The sequence below is a fragment of the Heterodontus francisci genome, chromosome 19 (assembly GCF_036365525.1).
Source record: "Heterodontus francisci isolate sHetFra1 chromosome 19, sHetFra1.hap1, whole genome shotgun sequence".
Lineage (NCBI taxonomy): Eukaryota > Metazoa > Chordata > Chondrichthyes > Heterodontiformes > Heterodontidae > Heterodontus > Heterodontus francisci.
Window position 1 is genome coordinate 66,722,447 of NC_090389.1, and position 24,152 is coordinate 66,746,598.

Genomic DNA, 24,152 nt, shown 5'->3' on the forward strand with positions numbered 1-24,152 from the left:
CTCCGGGTGCTCCGGTTTCCTCCCACAAGCCAAAAGACTTGCAGGTTGATAGGTAAATTGGCCATTATAAATTGTCACTAGTATAGGTAGTTGGTAGGGAAATATAGGGACAGGTGGGGATGTTTGGTAGGAATATGGGATTAGTGTAGGATTAGTATAAATGGGTGGTTGATGTTCGGCACAGACTCGGTGGGCCGAAGGGCCTGTTTCAGTGCTGTATCTCTAATCTAATCTAAAAGGTATAGATGTTATTCACTTGGGAGAACCTGACTAGTTGCCATTAATTTTGTGCACACAAACTTAGCAGATTAATACAGCTGGACTTACTCTATTATTTGCAGTACTACCTCAAAGAAAATAGCCAACTATAGCCATATTTGACAAGTCAGTAAACACTTCAACTGCAGGAGAGAATTCATGAGACAGTCACACTATAGGAAAGTTCAATTGGTTAGCGTATTCAAGTGCATTGGTTCATCTACACAAGTGTGCCCTCCACTGGGTGTTTATGTGCAAGATCCTCAAGATGTGAGGCTACCCAAATCTAAGACTGTATGTTTGAGGCGAATATTAAAGTGAAGCATTTAACCCCAGCATTAGCCCCAGTCCAGAATTTTATTTTGGAATCGTCAGTCCTTCTGTTGAAAATGGGTTTATATTGTAGGTATTTCCCCCCGCTTTGTAATTTCCTTTGAGTTCTCCAAAAACATGTTTCAGCTAGTCTTCCACCTCTAACTAGACTTGCTGTGGTAGGATGGGCGTTGAATGAGAGCCATTTGAAGATCAAAGCCAGTAAGATGAGGTAATTAAGATCATCATTATATGCTGTGTTGGACTTTATTAGATGTATTGGGGACATCAATACTCTGCAGAATGCTTTGGTTTCATTACTGGAGATAAACGTTTCATCTCTAATTTTCAAATTCATGACCTCAATCATGGAAGACCTTTGATTATAGCAAAAGAAGTCAGCAAGTCTCTGGTTCCAGTGGCTGACCTGAAACATCCAAGAAGGAAGGTTTAAGTAGTGCTTCACCTAAACATTAAGTTCTTGTCCAACAAGGCCCATAAATTGCATCATCTTGGCGCAGTCAATAATATCTCCCTCACTTCTCACAGGAAAGAAGAGGGTGGGGTCAGGGCATGGATGGGCTAGGATCTACAATACTTTATGTACATCATATTTTGGTTTACCCAAATAGGTCTGACTCATTCTCTGCTTTTTTCACAACTGAATATTTAAATGCTTGTTTTCTGAACTTTGGCTAGCCAAATAGATAATGGAATATATATTGAGGAAGAACATAGAAGGTACAACTGCACCTTTGTGTAGTATAACGACATGTTGCTTGATAACAGTCGTTAAATGATTAGATTCAGAACATTCTACCTTGCGGATCATTGTAAAACTAACATATGGAACAAAAGTTACCACAAATATCTGCCTCCAGAAATTTGGGACTTTTCAGGATAATCTCATATGAGTGACTGCTCCTCCGCCCATACGATTTGTCTTGCCTTATAAGGAGAGGATGCAATCCTAAATTCCGCTACTTGATTAATTTTATATGAAAAGCAGAAAGCTGCAGGAGAAAGGTAATTGAAATGTGTAGAGTTGAGATACAGAAGATTAGGAAATTGATGATAAATACCATGGTATCAAAGACTACTGTAGTGTGTCATAAGGGATAGTGTTAAAATAAACATTCTTCAAAGAAGTATTCTTAAGACTCATTTACTCAGCCAATGCAGTTTCATAATCCATTCCAAATTCATAACTACTTCAGAAAAAAAGTGTGACAATTACTTTCTCCACGTTTAATTTGGTGTAGACACTCCTACCTCCTGACGCTCTTTTATCCAGCTAATGTAAACAATCTTACCTTCTGAAGGAGAATGTATTACACCTCTCAGATCTTTTTAATTTATCACTATGACATGTCAAATTTTTTAATAGATGTTAGAGTGCGAGTTCACTTTTAGTTTGGTGACATTCATTTGGCTTGGATTCTGCAGTGTTTAACCTTTAGTGCAGTAGTTCACAAACGCCACTGTGTAGGGCACCAAATGCAAATATTGTCTTACTCTAAAGGATCCCTATCTTGAATCTACAAAACAGTATCAGGAAAACAGTGTGATCTTTGAGAGAGTCATTTTTTATTTGTATACAGCAGCGGAAACAATGTTCAAGTAAGTCAACAAATTGAAAAACTACAGAATTCTCAAAACAATGCTCGTGCTATGTGTTATGGCTGGTCCCATGGAGACAGAAATCTGATGACTTCACAGACTCTTTTAGATCCCCTAGGATCAAGGACCTCAGTTTGAAAACATAGGGTCTAATGTTGCCTATAAATTTGACTCCCTTTCCATGTTATTCTATACCACTTTAAATCTTCTATATGATTTTTGACCTTGATACTTATTTGATAAATCCTTTTTGTTTAAGCAGGAATAAATGAGCTGCTTCAATATTGGTCCTGGGCTGATCTGATTCTCATGGGTCAATGTTTTGTGTTAATGATTGTTAAGTGAAGAAAGCAAGGTTACGGTCCTTGCAGTTCTGTTAGTTTGAATTGGGTAACCAAAGCAGACAGATCAAGGGAGACAAATTTCATTTAATGTTCATTTTAGGCACACAACGAAATCTGAAGATCATGTTTTTAAAACCTTAGAAATCTGAAATGGAGAAAATGCTTGAAGTATACAACAGGTCCATCAGCATTTGTAAAAAGAAAAGTCAGGTTGATGTTTCAGGAGTAGACCTTGGTCAGATTCTGATGAAGGGACGATAATTGAAACCAGGCCCAGTATATTGCCTTCATTGGGGCCCAAATGCAGATGCCAAGCTTCATTGCCAGAGTTTGATAAAGATCAGAATCAAATGGAAGGTAGGGAACAAGTATTTGTAATTCTGACATTTAATAAATGAATATTAGTTTTTTTTAACTTCATTTAACAAATCAGGAAGTACAACAGTAGCCTGGATAGTGTAGTATAATGTACATAAGTTGTTGCCTTAAGCACCATTCCAGGATGTGATCTCATGAATCTGTACCTCGTGCTACTCAGTGTTCATAGCCTAGTAAGAAGACCCTTGTAAATAAACTCCTGTTAATTGGACCCAGAGTTTGCTTTCCTCATTCAATATTAATAGTACTTTGACAAGATAGTACATGGTGGCAGCAGTTAAAATCGACTTTCACAGAATAAGAAAACCAGAGTTCAAAGAAACATGGAAAAATCAATTCCATTGCCAGAAAGCTTTGAGCGAGCAGCGGGGCCCAACCAGGCTGAAGCGTGGCCGAGGAGGATTCGAAGATTCGACAGGTACCGTTCCGTGTCAGGTTTAACAGCACGATCGGACAAAAAACAAGTCAACGTTTTCCTTTGTCATGGGAGACAGTATGAACGACATTCTGACCACCCTAGGGATCGACAAAAAAGAAACCCCTCTGGCGAGGTGATTACAACATTAGAAGGATACTTTCAGATCATGAAAGATGTAATCGTGTAGTGAGCTAAGTTCAACAGGCACACTCAAAGTCGGTGAAAGTATCGATTTCATTTATTAATGACCTGTATAACGTAGCGGAGGATTGTGGCTATGGGAGTCAGCGAGAGGAACTGATTCAGAACAAAATAGTAGTAGGGGTTATGGACGAAGTGCTGTCAGACCAGCTATGGTTGAAAGAAGAATTGACTTTGAAAAAAGCCATTTTATTGACCAGGCAGGCAAAAATATGAAAGAATAATCGACTACTAGTTCGGGGGGATCGGGGGAGCCTCAAATTCTGAAATTAGCCTGGTCCATTGAGAAAAGAGAGAGAAATGGCTCCAGAAAGCCTGAGATGCAGAAAAGACACCTACAGGCAGCAACACTGAACTGCAGTTGGTGAGGCCGGGAACAGCACCGGCAGGAAAATTGTCCAGCCCGGGAAGCTGAATGTTTCTGGTGCAAGAGAAAGGGGCACTTTCAACAGGTCTGTCACAGCAGAAAACAAACGCTGCAGACTGGAAAAAAAAATAGAGGTGTAAACAATTAATACTCGCTTCCTTCCTAGGAAAAGTACAGGGAAAAAACGAAGATTGCTGGGAGCAGCGGTTTCTATCCTGTCTGATCAAACACCTTGTCTGAGAAAAGCATGGCTTAGGAAAACTAACAAAAAATTATATGGGCCAGGAGGGATCCAGTTGAAGTTTCTGGGAGAAATCATAAAATCATCGAAAGTTTAAGGCACAGAAAGAGGCCACTTGGCCCATAGTGTCTGCTGGCCGAAAAAAATCCACCTATTCTAATCCCACCTTCCAACATTGAAATACAGACTAACTTATTGCTGTAGATAGGCTGAAGTGAAACCAATACATGACCAGAGTTCTGAAGCTGTAATAAAGTCACTGAAAGAGATTTTCACCACGCATGGCATTCCAGACCGAGTGATCTTTGATAATGATCCACATTTCGCGAATGAGGCATTCCCGCAGTTTCCCGGTTTGTCCATGTTACGAGGTCACCAAGGCACCCCCAGGGCAATGGAGAAGCAGAGAGCGGGGTTCAAACTATGAAAATGCTACTGAAAAGGAATGAGGATATTCAGCTGGCACTGTTAAATTACTGATCAACGCCACTCCAGAATGGGCTGGCTCCATGTGAGCTGCTAATGGGTAGGAGGTTGAGGACACAACTACCTGCACTCCCAAGCACCCTTCAACCACAAGTCAGTGCTAAGGACCGGGAAAGGGCAAGGGAGAGAGAAGAGAAAGAAAGGCCATCTAAAATGAAGGATCATGACTAACGTTACAGAGTAAAGAGCCAAGCAGATCTACGACCCAGAGACTTGGTTTGGATTAAAGACCAGGGTCGATATGGGGAAGTGATTGAGAAATCTCCATATCTTTGGTCATGCATAGTCCAGACAGACCAAGATGAATAAAGAGAAATAGAAGATCTCTGCTACTGGCATATCTGAATAAGGAATTGATGAAAGATCAAGAGAATCAGTTACCAGAGACAGCTGATGAACCGTTGACCCAACCAACAACAGATAACCCAGATGACTGTGAAGACAGAGAACATGAGTCATCCGATTGTTTCACTCTCTCACAGGAAAGTGAGGAAGGAGAACTGAAAGACTCAATCCTCCAAACAAGTGAAAAAGAACACACTATGGCAGAGTCATGAGAACCCCACAGTGTTACAGACCTGATGAATGAGACTTTGGGTGGCGGGGAGAGATGCAGTATAATGTACGTAAGCTGTTGCTGGGTAGATTATGTATATAGACCTTGAGTATCATCACAGGATGTGATGTCATGAGTCTGTACCTCGTACCACTTGGTGTTCACGTAGATACCCTAGTAAGAAGAACCCTTGAAAATAAACTCCTGTTAATTTGACACATTGTCTGCTTTCCTCGTTCAATACTAATAGCACATTGACAAGATAGTACAGATAGTAACTGAAAATACACAATTTTATTATTGGGAATTCGTAGGGCACCATTCAAGCCCACCATCTAGATAGAGAAGGTGATGATGCAGCCGCAGATCATCAAGACATGCCTGTGAAAGATCAATTTCAGGACAATACTTTCTCTCCTGTCATGCACTCTGTTAAAAGTCATCTTTAAAAAGGACCTTTATGCAAAAGGTTTGGATTTCTCTGGATGTTTCTTGAGAGGGAAAATGTTGATCCCAAAAATGTTCTCAATTTTTATTCCATTGATAACTCTGGTGATGTGAAAGAAGTAGAGTTTCTAAATGCATTTACAAGGAAAACATTGACTACAAAATACTAACACTGCTTCATTTACTAAATAAGCTGCATGAAACTTCTCTTCAGAATCTTGTGCCCCATCTTGATTATTGCACTTGCATATTTTGCTGCATACCAGCCTATGTAGTCAGCAGAGAAAGATAATTTGATGCTCAAATATATGAAGAACTATCATGACGATGCACCTATAGGTCAGTGAAGACTTAATGGCTTAGCAACTCTTGCCATTGAAAATGATCTAACAAGACTTAGATGTAAATGGGTATGATCTAGTCAGGATTACGGAGACATGGCTGCAAGGTGACCAGCGATGAGAAATGAACATCCAGGGGTGTTCAGTATTTAGGAAGGACAGACAAAAAGCAAAAGGCAGTGGAGATGCATTGCTAGTTAAAGAAGAAATTAACACAATAGTGAGGAAGGATATTAGATCTGACGATGTGGAATCTGTATGGGTAGAGCTGAGAAACACTAAGCAGCAAAAAACGTTAGTGGGGGTTGTATATAGACCCCCAAACTGTAGTGGTGATGAGAATGCATTAAACAGGAAATTAGAAATGCATGCGATAAAGGAACATCTGTAATTATGGGTGACTTTCATCTGCATATAGATTGGGCAAATCAAATTAGTCACAATACCATAGAGGAGGAATTCTTGGAGTGCATATGGGATGTTTTCTGGGCCAATACAATGAGGAACCAACTAGAGAACAAGCCATCATAGACTGGGTATTGTGTAATGAGAGAGGAATAATTGACAAGTTAGTGAAGCGAGACCCCTTGGGGATGAGCGACCATAATATGAAAGAATTCTTCATCAAGATGGAGAGTGACGTAGTTGATTCTGAGACTAGGGTCCTGAATCTTAGTAAACAAAACTACGAAGGTATGAGGTGCGAGTTGGCCATGACAGATTGGGAAACATTACTTAAAGGGATGACGGTGGATAGGCAATGGCAAACATTTAAAGAGCGCATGGATGAACTGCAACAATTGTTTATCCCTGTGTGGTGCAAAAGTAAAACGGGGAAAGGTAGCCAAAACATGGCTTACAAGGGAAATTCGAGATAGCATTAGATCCAAGGAAGGGGCATATAAATTTGCCAGAAAAAACAACAGACCTGAGGATTGGGAGCAGTTTAGAATTCAGCAAAGAAGGACCAAGGGATTGATTAAGAAGGGGAAAATAGAGTATGAGATTAAGTTTGCAGGGAATATAAAAACTGACTGTAAAAGTTTCTATAGGTATGTGAAGACAAATGTAGGTGCCTGATAGTCAGAAACAGGGGAATTTATTATGGGGAACAAAGAAATGGCTGACCAACTGAATGCATACTTTGGTTCTGTCTTCACAAAGGAGGACACGAATATCATACCAGAAATGTTGGGGAACACAGGGCTTACTGAGAGGGAGGAACTGAAGGAAATCAGTATTAGTAGAGAAATGGTGTTGGGGAAATTGATGGGATTGAAGGCCCATAAATCCCTAGGGCCTGATGGTATGCATCCCAGAGTACTTAAGGAAGTGGCCCTAGAAATAGTGGATGCATTGGTGGTCATCTTTCAAGATTCTATGGACTCTGGAACAGTTCCTACAGATTGGAGGGTAGCTAATGTAACCCCACTATTTAAAAAGAGAAGTAGAGAGAAAGCAGGGAATTGTAGACCAGTCAGCCTGACGTCGGTAGTGGGGAAAATTCTCGAGTCCATTATCAAAGATTTTATAGCTGAGCACTTAGAGAACAGTGGTAGAATTGGGCAGAGTCAGCATGGATTTACGAAAGGGAAATCATGCTTGACAAACCTATTAGAATTTTTCAAGGATGTAGCCAGTAGAGTTGATGAGGGGGAGGCAGTGGATGTGGTTTATTTGGACTTTCAGAAGGCTTTCGACAAAGTCCCACATAAGAGATTAGCATGTAGAATTAAAGCGCATGGGATTGGGGGTAGTGTGTTGCGATGGATAGAAAATTGGTTGGCAAACAGGAAACAAAGAGTAGGGATAAATGGGTCTTTTTCTGAATGGCAGGCAGTGACTAGTGGGGTACCGCAGGGATCGGTGCTAGGACCCCAGCTATTCACAATATATATTAATGATTTAGATGAGGGAACTAAATGTAATATCTCCAAATTTGCAGATGATCAAAACTGGGTGGGAGGGTGAGGAGGATACAGAGAGGCTTCAGGGTGATTTGGACAAGTTGAGCAAGTGGGTAAATGCATGGCAGATGCAGTATAATGTGGATAAATGCGAGGTTATCCACTTTGGTGGCAAAAACAGGAAGGCAGATTATTATCTGAACGGCTATAAACTGAGAGGGGAATATGCAACGAGACTTGTGTGTTCTTGTACACCAGTAGCTGAAGGTAAGCATGCAGGTCCAACAGGCGGTAAAAAAGGCAAATGGTATGTTGGCCTTCATAGCGAGAGGATTCGAGTACAGGAGCAGGGATGTCTTACTGCAATTATACAGGGCCTTGGTGAGGCCACACCTGGAATATTGTGTGCAGTTTTGGTCTCATCTAAGGAAGGATGCTCTTGCTATAGAGGGAGTGCAGCAAAGGTTTACTGGACTGACGTATGAGGAGAGATTGAGTCAGTTAGGATTATATTTGTTGAAGTTCAGAAGAGTGAGGGGGGATCTCATAGAAACCTATAAAATTCTAATAGGACTTGACAGGGTAGATGCAGGAAGGATGTTCCTGATGGTGGGGGAGTCCAGAACCAGGGATCATAGGTTTACCCTATATCGTAAGATGAGGAGAAATTTCTTCACTCAGAGAGTGTTGAGCCTGTGGAACTCGCTACCACAGAAAGCAGTTGAGGCCAAAATATTGTATGTTTTCAAGAAGGAGTTAGATATCGCTCTTGGGTCTAAAGGGAACAAAGGGTATGGGGCGAAAGTGGGAACAGGTTACTGAGTTGGATGTTCAGCCATGATCATAATGAATGGCAGAGCAGGCTCGAAGGGCCGAATGGCCTACTCCTATTTTCTGTTTCTATGTAGGATCTGTAGATTTCAATGACCTCTTTAATTCACTTGCAAAGAGGCAAGAAGAGCAACGTTAAGAAATGCCAATTCTTTAACTACATGGAAATTCAAATACTTTATTATACCATTTTCTTTTCTACATGTTTTATTATCATTAATCAGTTTTATTCATAAATCTTTCCCCCACCCCTTGTCAGCACAACCTGAAATGTTAATCTGTCTTTTCATTTCACAGATGTACTTTGCATTTTATGTCTTTACTGAGGATCATTTCACTTTACAACACAAGGGGGTGCACTTCTGAATAGTGAAGTGCAGGCTCTCCTTTTTCTCTAAAATACTGATGTTTTTTATTTGGTCATTTCAGGCACTGTTTACTGGATCATGATTTTAAAGTTAAAAGTTGTTCGATTTACATGAGTGATGCAATCACTGAAGAGATTTTCTATGCTTTGAAATCTATCATTTGTGGAAATGCATCATCTTTGTGGTACTTGTCTGTTTCGGGTGGGGCTTAGAATATATGCGCCTACCCATTGCCTTTGTCTGTTCTAGTCTGCCAGGTGGTGTAATGCCATGCTGTAGTAAGGGACCTTGGACAGATTGTTCTGTCTTCAGCACACAACATTGAGGAAGCGCAAATACAAATAGCAACACTCTGGTATTGTAGCTACTCAGCACTTTACATTCTTTGCAAACCCTTGTCTTTAAAATGGAAGAAAAGGAGTTGTTAAATTGCTCTACACTTTTCATCAAGGTTGCATCCATGCCTCCCCTCGCAAACCAAAACAGGCATGCAAACGTTTAAAGTGTGTAGATATTGTAGGCCTGCTAGTAAGATAAATATCATGTCAAATGCAGAACTTTTTTTTTTAACATGTTCCTTTTTAAAAGAAATTCCGATTCCAAAAAGATTCCTCTTTCACCTCCCCCACCCTCTCCTCCTGAAAGAGGTGTCGAGCCCTGTCTTGGGTCCAGTCCCGCAGGCACACCCGAAAGCCTTGCCTAAGTGGCCATTTCTCATGTGTGAAGCTAAACATGACATGTAGGTGAGGCTTTGAGGACTGCCTGTGGGATCATACCCAAGACAATCCATCAGTTACTGCATCTTTTGATAAGATCCCACATAAGAGGTTAGTGTGCAAAATTAAAGCCAGTAGAATTGGGGGTAATATACTGGCATGGATTGCGAATTGGTTGACAGACAGGAAACCGAGAGTAGGAATAAACGGGTCTTTTTCCGGATGGCAGGCAGTGACTAGTGGCATACCGCAGAGATCAGTGCTTGGGCGCCAGCTATTCACAATATATATTAATGACTTGGGGGGAATGTGAGCTGTGAGGAGGATGCAAAAAGGCTCCAATGTGATTTGGACAAGTTGGGTGAGTGGGCAATTGCATGGCAGATGCAATATAACATGGATAAATGTGAGGTTATCCACTTTGGTTGTAAAAATAGAAAGGCAGATTATTATCTGAATGGTAATAGATTGGGAAAGGGGGAGGTGCAACGAGACCTGGGTGTCCTTGTACACCAGTCGCTGAAAGCAAGCATTCAGGTGCAGCAAGCAGTTAGGAAGGTGAATGGTATGTTGGCCTTCATTGCAGGAGTACAGGAGCAAGGATAATTTACTGCAGTTATACAGGGCCTATGTGAGACCACATCTGGAGTATTGTGTGCAGTTTTGGTCTCCTTATCTGAGGAAGGATGTTCTTGCCATGGAGGGAGTGCAAAGAAGATTTACTAGGCTGATTCCTGGGCTGGCAGGATTGACGTATGAGGAGAGATTGTGTCAACTAGGCCTATATTCACTAGAGTTTAGAAGAATGAGAGGGGATCTCATAGAAACCTATAAAATTCTAACAGGACTAGACAGGCTAGATGGAGGGAGGATGTTCCCGATGGCTGGGTAGTCCAGAACCAGGGGTCACAGTCTTAGGATACGGGGTATGCCATTTAAAATGGAAATGAGGAAAAATTTCTTCACTCAGAGGGTGGTGAACCTGTGGAATTCTGTACAGCAGAAGGCAGTGGAGGCCAATCATTAAATATATTCAAGCAGGAAATAATATATATTTAATACCAAAAAGATCAAGGGATATGGGGAGAAAGCAGGAGCAGGGTACTCAATTAGACGATCAGCCATGATCTCTTTTGAATGGCGGAGCAGGCCCGAAGGGCCGAATGGCCTACTCCTATTTTCTATGTTTCTACATTTCTATGTACCTCTATAGAGAGAACGTTAGAATTTCATGTATACTGACTGTTCCACATGCTGTTACTGCTGTACACAGTCAGGAAGGAGACCAGGAACCTGACAGAAAGGAGTGAAAGACTGAGTTATAGAGAGGTGAGTGTTGCTGGAGAGTCTGGAATAGATGGGAGAGCAGGATCAGGCCTGGAACAGGGTTCGTGCATTCTCCAAGCTGAACTGTGGTACCACCAACATAGTGGCTCTAAAACTAGCACATAACCCCAACTTTTAACCTCCCCCCCACCCCCCACAATGACCTAAACTTGTAGTCTTCTATACAAGTATATTCAACTTATAGATTAATTATAGATTGCTGTGTCAGCCTTGACTCAGTTGGTAGCAATCTTACCTCTGAGTCAGATGTTGTGGGGTTAAGCCACACTCCAGACATGTGAGCTCATAATCTAAGCTGGCAATTCTGTGCAGTACTGAGGGAGTGCTGTCTGTTAGAGGTGCTGTATTTCAGATGAGATGTTAAGTTGAGGATTCAGCTTCCTCTATGGTGGACATAAATGGTCTCATGCCACTATTTGAAGAAGCACAGGGAGTTCTCCTAGTCAACATTTATCCCTCCACTAACACTTCCTGTTTTATTTCTTCACCGGATGTGGGCATTGCTGGCTAGGCCAGCATTTATTGCCCATCCCTAATTACCCTTGAGAAGGTGGTGAACTGCCGCCTTGAACCACTGCAGTCTATGTGGTGTAGGTACACCTACAGTGCCGTTAGGAAGGGAGTTCCAGGATTTTGACCAGCGACAATGAAGGAACAGTGATATAGTTCCAAGTTATGATGGTGTGAGTTTTGGAGGGCAACTTGCAGGTGGTGGTGTTCCCATGCGGCTGCTGCCCTTGTCCTTCCAGGTGGTAGAGGTCGTGGGTTTGGAAGGTGAAGAGTAGATGACCTGGTCATTTATTTCATTGCTGTTTGTGTGTGCTTGCTGCGTGCAAATTGGCTGCCACAATTGCGCTTTGGGATATCCTGAGATTGTGAAAGGCATTACATAAAGAAGCACTGCAGCATCTCATCAAGGCTGCTTCAATAGAACCTTCCAAACCTGGAACTTCTCCCATCTAGAAGAACAGGGCAGCAGGCGCATTGAAAAATCACCACCTACAAGTTCCCCTTCAAGTTGCACACCATCCTGACTTGGAAAGATATCGCTGTTCCTTCATTGTCACTGTGTCAAAATCCTGAAACTCCCAACCTGACCGCACTGTTAGAGTACCTACAAACGGACTGCAGTGGTTTAAGAAGGCAGCTCACCAACACCTCCTTAAAGGCAATAAATGCTGGCCTTCCCAGCAATCCCCCACATTCAGTGAATAATTTAAAAAAAATGCATGTTTTTCTTTCATGTGTTCTTTCATTCTTTGAGACATCAAAACATTTTTATTTTTCAGCAGCAGTTCTTATCTATATGTACAACACTAGCTCCTCTATGGTGCACTAATGAACTCTGAATAAATGAGGTATCCAATTCAAGTTCCAGTTCAACAACTTAGAATTCCAGGCCCAGTTATATCATTTACTTAATGTATTACGTTTGTCGGGAAACTATGTAAGAAAACGGACACGGGCCATTTGATAGTATTTAAATAAAAGTATTTTTTTCTGCCGTTTCACTCTCCAACCAACATATGTCAAATCAGTCTATTGTAAAAGAACTTAAAATGTGACATGTTTGCTTTGAAATGAATTCCAAAACTGTGCTCTTATCTGTTGCCTTCTACTATTTACAAGGAAGTGCCGGGCTGCTGAAGGATTTGTATGCTCATGGGATATAGGCATGAACCAGCCCAATTTTTCTCAGCCCCAGTGTATACACATTATATAAAAGGTGGGGGCGTGTGTATGTGTTTTCTCTTTTAAATGTGGCATCTGTTCACCATTATCACATCACTGGATCTTCCTTCATCCCAGGTCTAAAGGTTTGGCCCACCTTCAGCCCAAGTCTAAAGTTTTTACCCACCTAACCCACACTTGATCATTGAAGAAATATAGTTATAAGCCAGTAAGAGTTAGAGAACAGATGTTCATTACTGGCTCTCACTATGCTACATCTGGAGTTATTATGCTGCTCAGACTGTACAATTTCTCTTTTATCACATTATAACAATGGGGCTTTTGTTGGAAGAATAGTTAATGTACAGGAAGCACTCATTGGCCTAAACCTTCTGTTGTGGGAACAGTGTAGGTGCCCACTGGTTTAAGAGTACTGTTACGACCAGGTGAGAAAGGAGTCTAGGGGTCCCTTTCAGCCTTTACCTGGTCTTACCATAACAGGGTTTAATTTTAAACAGTGTTTTTAGCTCCCCCACTTTCCAATTATAAGGCAAAGAAACCAACACAAACAGGCTTTCTTAGGTTTAAAGAAGAACAGTTGAAATTTATTAAACTTAAACTCTAATTCGGTTAACGCCTACGGATACACGATGCACCCACGCTTGCATCCATACATGATACACACGTGCAAATAGAGACAGAAAAGAGCAGAAGAAAAACAAAGTGAAAAGGTTTGAGACAATATCTGAAGAGTTTTTGTTACGGTTCTTCGAGCTCACTGTAGAGTCCTTGATGGTAGGCAGATCTTGCTTTTCATTGTTTCTTAAACCTTGTTTGCTGTAGGAGATTTTTCTCTCTTGGGGTTCATGTGTCTTCAGTGGATTCAGAGGCTTGTGAGAAAGAGATGGAAGTAGGCAGACAGGAGAGGCTGTGACGAGCCAGCCAGGAAAGATCTTCAGTGCAGGAGCATTCTGCTTTCAGCCCAAACTCAGATTGCCCAGCAGGTTAGTCATGTGGCTAGCTGGTTTGACCATGTATGTTTATGTATTCAGCCATCTTAGTAGTCAACCTGGAATGCGAGCTCCCCCACCTTCAATATCTGGTGATCTTAATATGCAAATGACTTTCCAGCCAAGGGTCCATTGTGGGTTGAATGTGTCAGGTAGTGGCTGCTTTGTCCTTCCAAACACACTTTGTTAATATGCAAATGTCTTTCCAGCCAAGATCTGGCAATTTTTTTAAAGCAAGTCCTTTCTTCACTTCAGCAACAGTTTGAAATTTAATGTCCATGTGGCGAAATTAATATGCCTCATGCTTGGCAGGTGGGGGCCTGCATGAAAGTACCAACTGAGATTAATTTTTCACCAAGTGGAAAACATTTTTGTTCACACCAAATTTGTATACTAGTTCTAGGTTGTTTTGACAAAGTTGACCTATTGCACGGAAAGACAATAGCATTAAACTTTCTATGATTGTTTGTTCTGCATGAAAGTATGTACTTTCAAAAGCTCCACCTCAATACAGGTTTTATTCAAATTAAAAGTTTACTTTCCCTCGGGCCCTGCATTATTTTATGTGATCACTGCTGTTATATGCCTCATTGAGATGTAGTTTTCTGAATGCCAACACTTAATCTCATTTAATACAATGGTTTGTGGATTTTTTTCCCCTCTCTAAGTTGTTTACAGAAGGAGGAAGAAACATCATTTTTTTCTAAATTATTTGGGTGACATGTCTCAAAATGGGTGATAAGATCGTTGATATGAGAGCTGATTGTTTGGCAGCTTTGATTTGGAATGTTGGCTATTTCCAAGCTAACTTTACTTTCAGTTTTACATTTATAAATTGCTTACAATGCAAGAATATCAAACTGTTTACTCCAGTGTGTTCCTTTAATATCATGCAACTGGATAGCAAAGTTATGTTTCTGCCTTGAACAGTTTGTGAAGGACATTATTCATAGTAAAATGAGTACAGCAGCAGTAGTCACAATTGAAAATCTCTATTTGGACCAGATTGGCTGAATCAAACTGCTTGCTTTCCTGACCTGAAATTTTGGATCCTGATTCCAGATGCTCATTATGTTGCACTTGTTTGTGCAATATTATTCCATTTTTTTAATAGCAGTATGAGCAGCGAGAATCAAGTTTTATGGCATAGCCACATAATATCAGGATTGAGTTTACGTAGCTCAAACGCATGCATGCAATGAAAACCTGCGTACTGTTGCTGCATTTTTAGACAGGTGACAGTTTAAGAAAATGGAAGAGTAGCACAGGAGGTTGCCTCAGTTGTGTGACATGTTTAAACAAAAAGTGTGCTTAGGCCAGCAGCATTATAATCCAGCCAGCACAAGGTAAAATCAATGTGCGACATCGTCTTGTAGATAGCTTTGGATATTTTGACAGGGAGCAGCACTGGCAATATTACACTGTGCAATTAAGAATTTAGTATAACAGCTGTGTTAGTTATCTAGTCATTTTATAGACCGATTCAGGTCTCAAAGGCTATCTGTTTCAGCAATTAACCTGAGCAAGCAGAAACTGCATTCATTGAACCAATCCACCCCGACTCCATCCAAGTCCATCCCCAACAACTGAACCAGAATGTCAGTAATCTTTGTGACTTGTTTGACTCCAAGATGAGCTTCCGAACGTACATCCATGCCATCACTAAGACCATCTATTTCCACCTTCGTAACATCGCCCGACTCGGCCCCTACCTCCGCTCATCTGCTGGAACCCTGAACCATGCTTTTGCTACTTATAGACTTGACCATTCCAAAGCACTCCTGGCCGGCCTCCCATGTTCTATCCTCCGTCTACTTGATGTCATCTAAAACGTTGCTGCCTGTGTCCTAATTCACATTGATTCCTGTTCACCCATCATTCCTATGCTTGCTGACCTACACTGGCTCCTGGTTAAGCGATACCGCAATTAAAAAAGTCTTGTTTTCAAATCCTTTCTTGGCCTTGCCCTTCCTTATATCTGTCATCTTCTCCAGTTCTACAACCAAAGTGCCCTCTATTTATTTTTTGCAGTGCGCAGTACCTTTAAGCTTTTTTGCGCAGCGGTACACAAGTGGTATCTTAAAGTGGATGGCTTGTGCGCAGCCTACATAGTACCTTCTTAGTTTTGCAGAGAAAAGATTGTGGGAGTGGTTGTAATTTGAAAGTGACTTTGAGGTTCATCACTGCTATTGCTACTAAATTGGTACAGGATCACGTGAGAGTGCTATTTCCAAATTTATTTGGGCTGAAGTTCCATAAGTTCTGATACTTCCACTGAGTTACCAGCTTTCGTGTGACTCTGGGCTTTGAGCAATGCTGGGGCCATCAAAACAACCCTCATACCGTTTCTGCCTCATTGCACCCACCTGCTTAGCTAAATTGATGACTGACTGGAGCCCTGGCTGTGTGACATCCCCTGCCACTGTCCATGCTCAGGAAAGCTTCAAACAATTGTAGCAGCTTCAACAATATTCTAGCTGAGATTGTATTATTCAGAACAGAATGAGGCTTAACTTTGGATCTTCCATGTCTGTAATGCTCAATACTATAACACCTTGAGTGATTATTCATTAACAAAAATGTATTTATATGCAGCAAATTTTAAGGAAATTTGATCAGCCAGTATTACAAAAGGTAATGTTTGACAAAATCTTTCAACTTTGGATTCATTGGTATCCAATTATATGTCTCAATCATGTTTGACCAATGTTGCTTTTACTTACTACCACCATCCTATTACTTTAAAAAAAAAAAGGGAAAAATTATTGTACATCCACTTCTGGAGTGGCGGGAAATGAGCCAGAAGGTCTGTGAGATTAATTTGATATTTAACTAAACAGTCGAAGACTCAACTTTAATTAGGCTAATACCAACCCTTGTTTTTTTTCCAGTTATAAACCTTTACTTTGTAATCACAGACAATGCAGTCGTGCCACTAGTAACAGTACTGGGTACATTCACCTTCCCAACGATGGCCACAATGTATCTGTAGCTGAAGGTCATATCTTTACCTTTTTTCTGGAATTATTGAAGATGACGCTTCAAGGTGCTATTCCAAGTTTCTTTTCCATTCGGATTAGTCTTTAAGTGATGTTGATAAGTGAATACATGGTAAAGTTGAATGACTAATGATGAAATGCCATTTGAATGTTTGTTTACCACAGCTTTTTCATTTTTGTTACCATGGCTCCAGACTAACTTTTTAAACCTTCCTGTTGCTACAGGTATGGAAGGTTTCATTGTGGTTCATCAAAAGACAAACTTGTGGATCAAGTTTAAGTTTGCCTAACTTTTGGCCAATCAATACAGAGACCGAAAACAAACACAGTAAAAAGCATTGGAGAGTTTTGTAAACATTTAACCGTCATTAAAAAGTAGTTATTTAAAATTAAAATCTACTTTTCAACCAGCAGAAATGTGATCTCAATGAGTTTTACGTATTTTTCTTAACTTCCTCTTTCCCTTCGTTCCTTTCTCTTTGATATCAGATCCTCTCTTTTTTTGTCTTTTTATGTCATTTATTTTCCTGAACATCAATTTTTGTAACTATGCACTTTTTTCTGTTTTGTTATTGCTCTGCTTTCCTGATGATTCCCAAAACTGACTCTGAATTCACTTGCTAACCTCAATTTCTGTTTCTCCATTCTGAAAGCTTAACTACGTAGAACAGCTAAATGCAACTCTATCTTTTGGTCCAAAGCACTAGTGGTTAGGCAGATTTCATGGTGATAAAAAAATTGCATAGGCCTGCAGTCTTGTGTTCTAAACTATGCTTAATGTATTAATGTTCCATTGAATTTTCCTATATAATTATGTCCATTTTTGAAGATTTTGCAAAATTGCAGCATTAACTGCGAAAGAAGAATTCAGAAGTGTTAATATTGTTTTCCTCCTCGATCTCTCTTCCTCCCCGAAGTTGTGGATTCTTATTGGGACATGGTTCCAAGGGTGTGCCCCTGTTGTGGTGGGAGGAGTGGGGTGAGTAGTTCAATGTCCACTATACAATATCATACTCAAACTTTAATCTTGGCAGTGAGTGTCAGCATACTGTTTGATTCCTGGCACAGGGTGAAGGCACACATCATAGTTGAGCCTGATCATATCCTCGCTTGGTGTCCACACTTCTGGCAGGAATCACTGGAAATTGATCAGAAGTGGGAACCCTTACTGCCCTGAACAGGTTCAGCAGCTAACTTAGCATAGACAAGACCAGGAATCAAACCTGGAATCATTCTGGTCTGTAAGTCTCAATTATAATTAACTGAGGAGATGCTGATGAAGCCCCAGTATTTAAATATTTTATTTTGCTGTCTATGTGTTGAAAGTTTCTTTCTATTTGTGATAGAGATGCACATAATTGGGATGTAAAGGATCGAACAAACTTGGTGCAAGTGTGCTATGCACATAATTATGCTACACCCAATTTTTTTTTTTGCACCCGTCTACCAATCCCTGTGTCTGTATGCATCTCTGCTCATTTCAATGGCTCTGTACCTGGGCTAAAGAGCACTCACACAAATTTCCTGCAGTTACACTGGTTCAAAACAGATATAAAATTAAGCCCAGGATTTTTTTCATCCCTACGAAGACCTGCACTGTACTTTGTTTCTTTAAATGCATTTTATTGGCATCAGCATGCCACACTAAAAATTGAAAGGCTTCTATGATTGCAGGTTCTTAAACATGCTGTGCATGAATGGAAGTTGGATAGCTTGAAACTTTCATTTCATGCTTAAGGAAGGAATACATGGTGTGAGTTTTCTTTTTTCAAACCTCTATTTGTGCTGAATCTGGTTCTTTCCATCATATTTATGTTACAGTAAACATTAATGAAATTGGCAGGAAATTTGGTTCTAAATAGACGTCTGCATAATGGCATAACTTTGACTGTAACTTCCCGATTATGTTGCTATAGGAAATTCCAAGCCTAATTTGCTTTGCACCTGCATGAAGAGTAGCAGGCAGTGTAATTTAGCTACTTTTCCAATAGTAATATTGTTGGCTGTATAACATTAAGGACGAGCCATAAATAGGAACATACAGCACTGTTATAACAAATGTTTGTGGAGATGAAGCAAGTCTTCCCCGAGAAAACTTTATATGAAAATGAAACATATTTTTCTGTAACTCTTTGATAATCAAAATGCTCCTCCATCCGCTGTAAACATATCACTAGAATTAAAGTTTCACACACCACACCTGCCTAAAGACAGCAAATTTACCTGAAATACTTGCTTCTGCACTCAAGCTGAAACACAAGAGTTCTAGTACCTGCTGAGCCATTATTGATGCAGTGTATGTTAGACTATGGGAACTGTGACACTGTCAGTATAATACAAGTCTTTTGGCGCTCCAGTAATTTCTAGGGTCAAATTTGTGAGAAAGCTGTTCATTAACTGCCTGTAACCTATTATTTCATTGAATGTGTAGCCTCCCCCTCTCCAAACAAGAAAGAAACCTGAATTTCTGGTTTATAAACAAGTTGTGGAGTTAGAAAATATGAAAATAACCATTGAAGGTTACAGGAAACTGATTGAAAGTAACTCCAAAATGGTAGTTTTAGTAATCTGATCTCCTGACCTCCATGTTGTTAAACATGTTGCTATTACCTTTTTAATTGGTATCAATCAATATTAAAGCTTCAGAATACATCTATTTATGTTTTTGCTTTTGTACAGAGCTGTTCATTATTCTGCCTTTTGCACTCTCTCTGGACTCCTGCTTTGTCTTTCGCTACAACTATTTAGCAATCCATTTGCGTGCTGTTCCATGAAATTCACGCTTGACATGATGTTGATCTTTTCTTCCGTTGCCTTCGCCTCTGAGCTCACTTCTTTGGCCAAGAGTCCTCCCCCCACCCTGCCAGCGGACCCATTCACCCACCTCCAGTATTGTCCTTCCACCGGGACCCTTCCTTCATGTGTCTTACCCACTCTTGATCTATTCATTGAAAACTGTCGGCGTGACATCAGCTGTCTTAATTTCTCTGCCCCCCACAGTCACTCTAACTTCTCTCTCCCTCTGAACTTGCTGCATTCCATTCTCTCAGGTCTAACATTTTGATCAAAGCTGCTGACGAGGGTGGTGCTGCTGTTGTTGTCTGGCGAACCGACCTCTACCTTGCAAAGACTGAGCGCCAACTCTAAGACACTTCTTTCTACCTCTCCCTGGACCATGATCCCACCACCGAACATCAAGCCACTGTCTCCAGGACTGTCACTGACCTCATCTCCTCTGGAGATCTTCCCTCTACAGCTTCCAACCTTATAGTTTTGCAACCCCGAACAACCTGCTTCTGCCTCCTTCCCAAAATCCACAAACAGGACTGTCCTGGCAGACCCATCGTTTCAGCCTGTTCCTGCCCCACTGAACTTATTTCCTCCTATCTTGATTCTATTTTTTTCTCCTCTCCTGTCCAGTCTCTTCCCACCTACATCCGTGACTCTTCTGACGGTTTCGACAGTTTCCTGGCTCTAACTGCCTCCTCTTTACTATGGACATCCAATCTCTTGACACCTCCATCCCCCACCAGGATGATTTGAGGGCTCTCGCTTCTTCCTTGAACAGAGGACCAACCAGTTCCCATCCACGACCACCCTCCTCCACCTGGCTGAACTTGTACTCACATTGAACAACATTCCCTTCAACCCCACTCACTTCCTCCAAATAAAAGGTGTTGCTATGGGTATCCGTATGGATCCCAGTTAAGCCTTTCTTTTTGTGGGATATGTTGAACATTCCTTGTTCCAGTCCTACTCGGCCCCCTTCCCCCAACTCTTTTTCCGGTACATTGATGATTGTATCAGTGCTATTTCCTGCTCTCGCCTTGAACTGGAAAACTTCAACTTTGCTTCTAATTTCCACCCTTCTCTCACCTTTTATATGGTCCATTTCCGACATTTCCCTCCCCTTCCTCAACATCTTTATCTCCATCTCTGGGGATAGGCTTTCTACTAGTATTTTATTATAAGCCCACTGACTCCCACAGCTACCTTGACTACACTTCCTCACACCTTGCCTCCTGTAAGGATTCCATTCCATTCTCCCAGTATCTCTGTCTCCGACACATCTGTTCTGATGATGCAACCTTCCACAACAGCGCTTCTGACATATCTTCCTTTCTGCTTAACCGAGGATTCCCCTGCACTGTGGTTGACAGGGTCCTCGGCTGTGTCCGACCCATTTCCCGCACTTCTGCCCACACCCCTTCCCCTCCCTCCCAGAACTGCAACAGGGTTCCCTTTGTCCTCACTTTCACCCCACCAGCCTCCACATCCAAAGGATCATCCTCCACCATTTCCATCACCTCCAGCATGATGCCACCACCAAACGCATCTTCCCCTCCCCTCACCTGTCAACCTTTCGAAGGGACTGTTCCCTCCGCAACACCCTGGTCCACTCCTCCATCACCTGCAACACCTTGTCCCTTTCCTACGACACCTTACCTTGCAATAGCAGGAAGTGTAATACCTGGCCTTTTACCTCCTCTCTCCTCACCATCCAAGGCCCGAAACACTCCTTCCAGGTGAAGCAGCGATTTACTTGTACTTCTTTCAATTTAGTATACTGTACTCGTTGCTCATAATGTGGTCTCCTCTAGATTGGGTGACCACTTTGCAGAACAACACCTCTCAGTCTGCAAGCATGATTCCGAGCTTCCAGTTGCTTGCTATTTTAATTCACCACCTTGTTCTCATGCCCACATTTCTGTCTTCAGCATGCTGCAGTGTTCCAGTGAACATCAACACAAACTCGAGGAACAGCACCTCATCTTTCAATTAGGCACTCTACAGCCTTCTGGACTCCATATTGGGTTCAATAATTTCAAACCATGAGCCCCATTATTTTTTGTTTACTTATCATTTTCATTTTATTATTGTGTATATATATTTTTTTTTTTTCATTTTTAATTATTTTTAACCATAAGTCTTAAACTTATTTTTCATGTTTTTGTTCTCATACAGAGTTGTTCATTATTTTGCCATTAGCACTCTCTCTGGACTCATGCTTTGTTTTTCGCTATAACTATATAGCACTCCATTTGCATTCTGTTCCATGGCATCTGTCATTTAATCTCTCCCCCCTCCCTCCGTCCTATTACAGTCCTTCCTTTTTGTTCTTCTTTTCCCCCACCCCCTTTCACTTGCTCAAAGTTCTGATGAAGGGTCACAGACCTGAAACGTTAACTCTGTTTCTCTGTACACAGATGCTACCAGACCTGCTGAGTATTTCCGGCACTTTGTTCTCTTTTCAGAGTTCCAGCATCTGCAGACTTTAGCTATTTATTTATTGTAGTATTGCTGCTACATTCCTCTAGGTTGAGCTGCTGTGCACATTCTGAATTGTGAATATTATTGTAAACCCAGAAACTTTTTCTTTCTCCTTTCTAAGAACAAAGGTTTAGATTTATTTTTAAGTGCTTATTTCTAACTCAACAATATTCCACTCCTCCATCCCCACAGTGATTTTAATCATTGAAAATACTTGGCCTAGAATTGATAAATTCCACTATCATCATACAAACATAAATGCTGGTAATACTCAGCAGGTCAGGCAACATCTGTGGAGAAAGGAACAAAGTTAATGTTTCAGGTCAATGATCTTTCATCAGAACTGGAAAATGTTAGAGACGTAACAGGTTTTAAGTAAGTACAGAGGCTGGGAAAGGAGGGAGAGGAACAACAGGGAACGTCTGTGATAGTGTGGAAGGCAGGAGAGATTAAATGACAAGGGGCTGGTATTAATGCCACTATCAATTGGGAAGTGGGAAATTCTTTCTGATTCTCCAAAGAAGGAAATGTAACCACATACAGTGTTAAAGAAAATAATGGTTAAAAGCACAGAAACTACCTTTTCATTAAAAAAAAAAGTACTACCCCAGTGAATCTGCAGCTAAATGCACGGCCGAGTGAGGACATGACCCATACAAACCAAGGAAGATCATAGGTTCAATCTAGTCTGTGTTGAGGCAACTTATCTGAGTCAAGGCAATGGGACAGCTGGTCCCAATGCGTTTGAACTAAGAGGAGGAAGAAAACTAGCCAGGTTTCTTGCTCCAGATTGCTATCCAGTAATCATTGGCAGGAAAGTATGTGTGTGTGAGAATGTCAGCTGATGGCAGGATTGGATTGAGCTGCGATCATGGTCAAATAGTCTGACAACACTCTCTTGTCTCACACAAAGAATGGCTGCTTGAGTGAAGTATTGGAAGTGTAGTTGGCATCTGGTGGAAAACAAGAAGTTATTTTTAAAGTACCGCAATTTTAAACTGATTTCAAATGTTTTTTTTTAAACTATCGTAAAATGTCTTGCAATCCTGTTTGTTTGTTTGCTATTGAATATTGCATCAGAGTTCTTCCTGAATTCCTGAATATTTTTTCTGGATTTCAGCAGGAGTCACAGGATAGCAATCAAGGGCAGGAACCCTGATTTTTCCCACTATTTTCTCCATGCCCCATCTCCAACTACACCCAGCCCCCCCAGCCCAAAGGTACCAGTGGGCACCTCCGGGTGTAGCCTGTCTTATTGACATTGACAACATTCTGACTTAGTCGGCAAGGTTTCCTTTGCTTCTGTAAAGACTTTACTTCTTTTGGCTGCTTTTAGTTTGATTGGATCCTATGTTTCTTCCCTGTATTAGTGATGCCCTCAAAGGGGCAGTTGTGATGATTCTTGTTTGATGATCTAGGGGCGACCAAGTGACACACTTACTGGTCTATCAAAGTCCCAGCCCAAAGGCACTGAGGACAATTGTAGTGCCTTTACAGCAACCTGTCTGCGGTCATTTTACTCAATACTGGCTCAGATTGATCTCTCTCCTCAGTTCTGCGCTGGATAAACTTGCTGAGTTACACAGGGTGACCTTTTTTTTCTAATGGCAAAAATGTTCAAAAATTTTAGGTCTGAACCAAAGAAATGTGAAGCTGTAAGTATGCCTCCTAATTGTGATTTGGGGACTTGACACTGCAATTACACTATTCTGAGTCAATGAAAAGTCATATCTGCTTTGCACTGGTGTCTGTCCAACATGGTTTGATGCATGTTCTGATCCAGTAGCGCGCTCTCTGTATAAACACTAGGAGATGCCACACTACTCTGGGTCATTGCGACAGGGCTTTGTTACCCATTTTAAAAAGGTGCCATCTATTTGATAAGTATGCATCGTGGTTTTGTATTTTAACTTTTATTATAACTCTCAACTGGTGCTGTTTTAATTCTGTTCTATATCAGTAATAAGGTACATTTCTTTTACAAATCAATATGATCAGTATTTTAAAAGCTTCCAATAGCAAAAAACTTCAGACTTTTTTATTCAATTAAAATGCTAGATTGC

At 41.0% G+C, this 24,152-nt stretch overlaps 1 protein-coding gene across 3 annotated transcripts in view; it reads left to right on the forward strand.

Annotated features, from left to right (window-relative positions):
- The window catches only part of vgll4b (vestigial-like family member 4b), a 122,491-nt gene that overhangs the window by 49,446 nt on the left and 48,893 nt on the right, over window positions 1-24,152 (forward strand). The window lies entirely within an intron of this gene.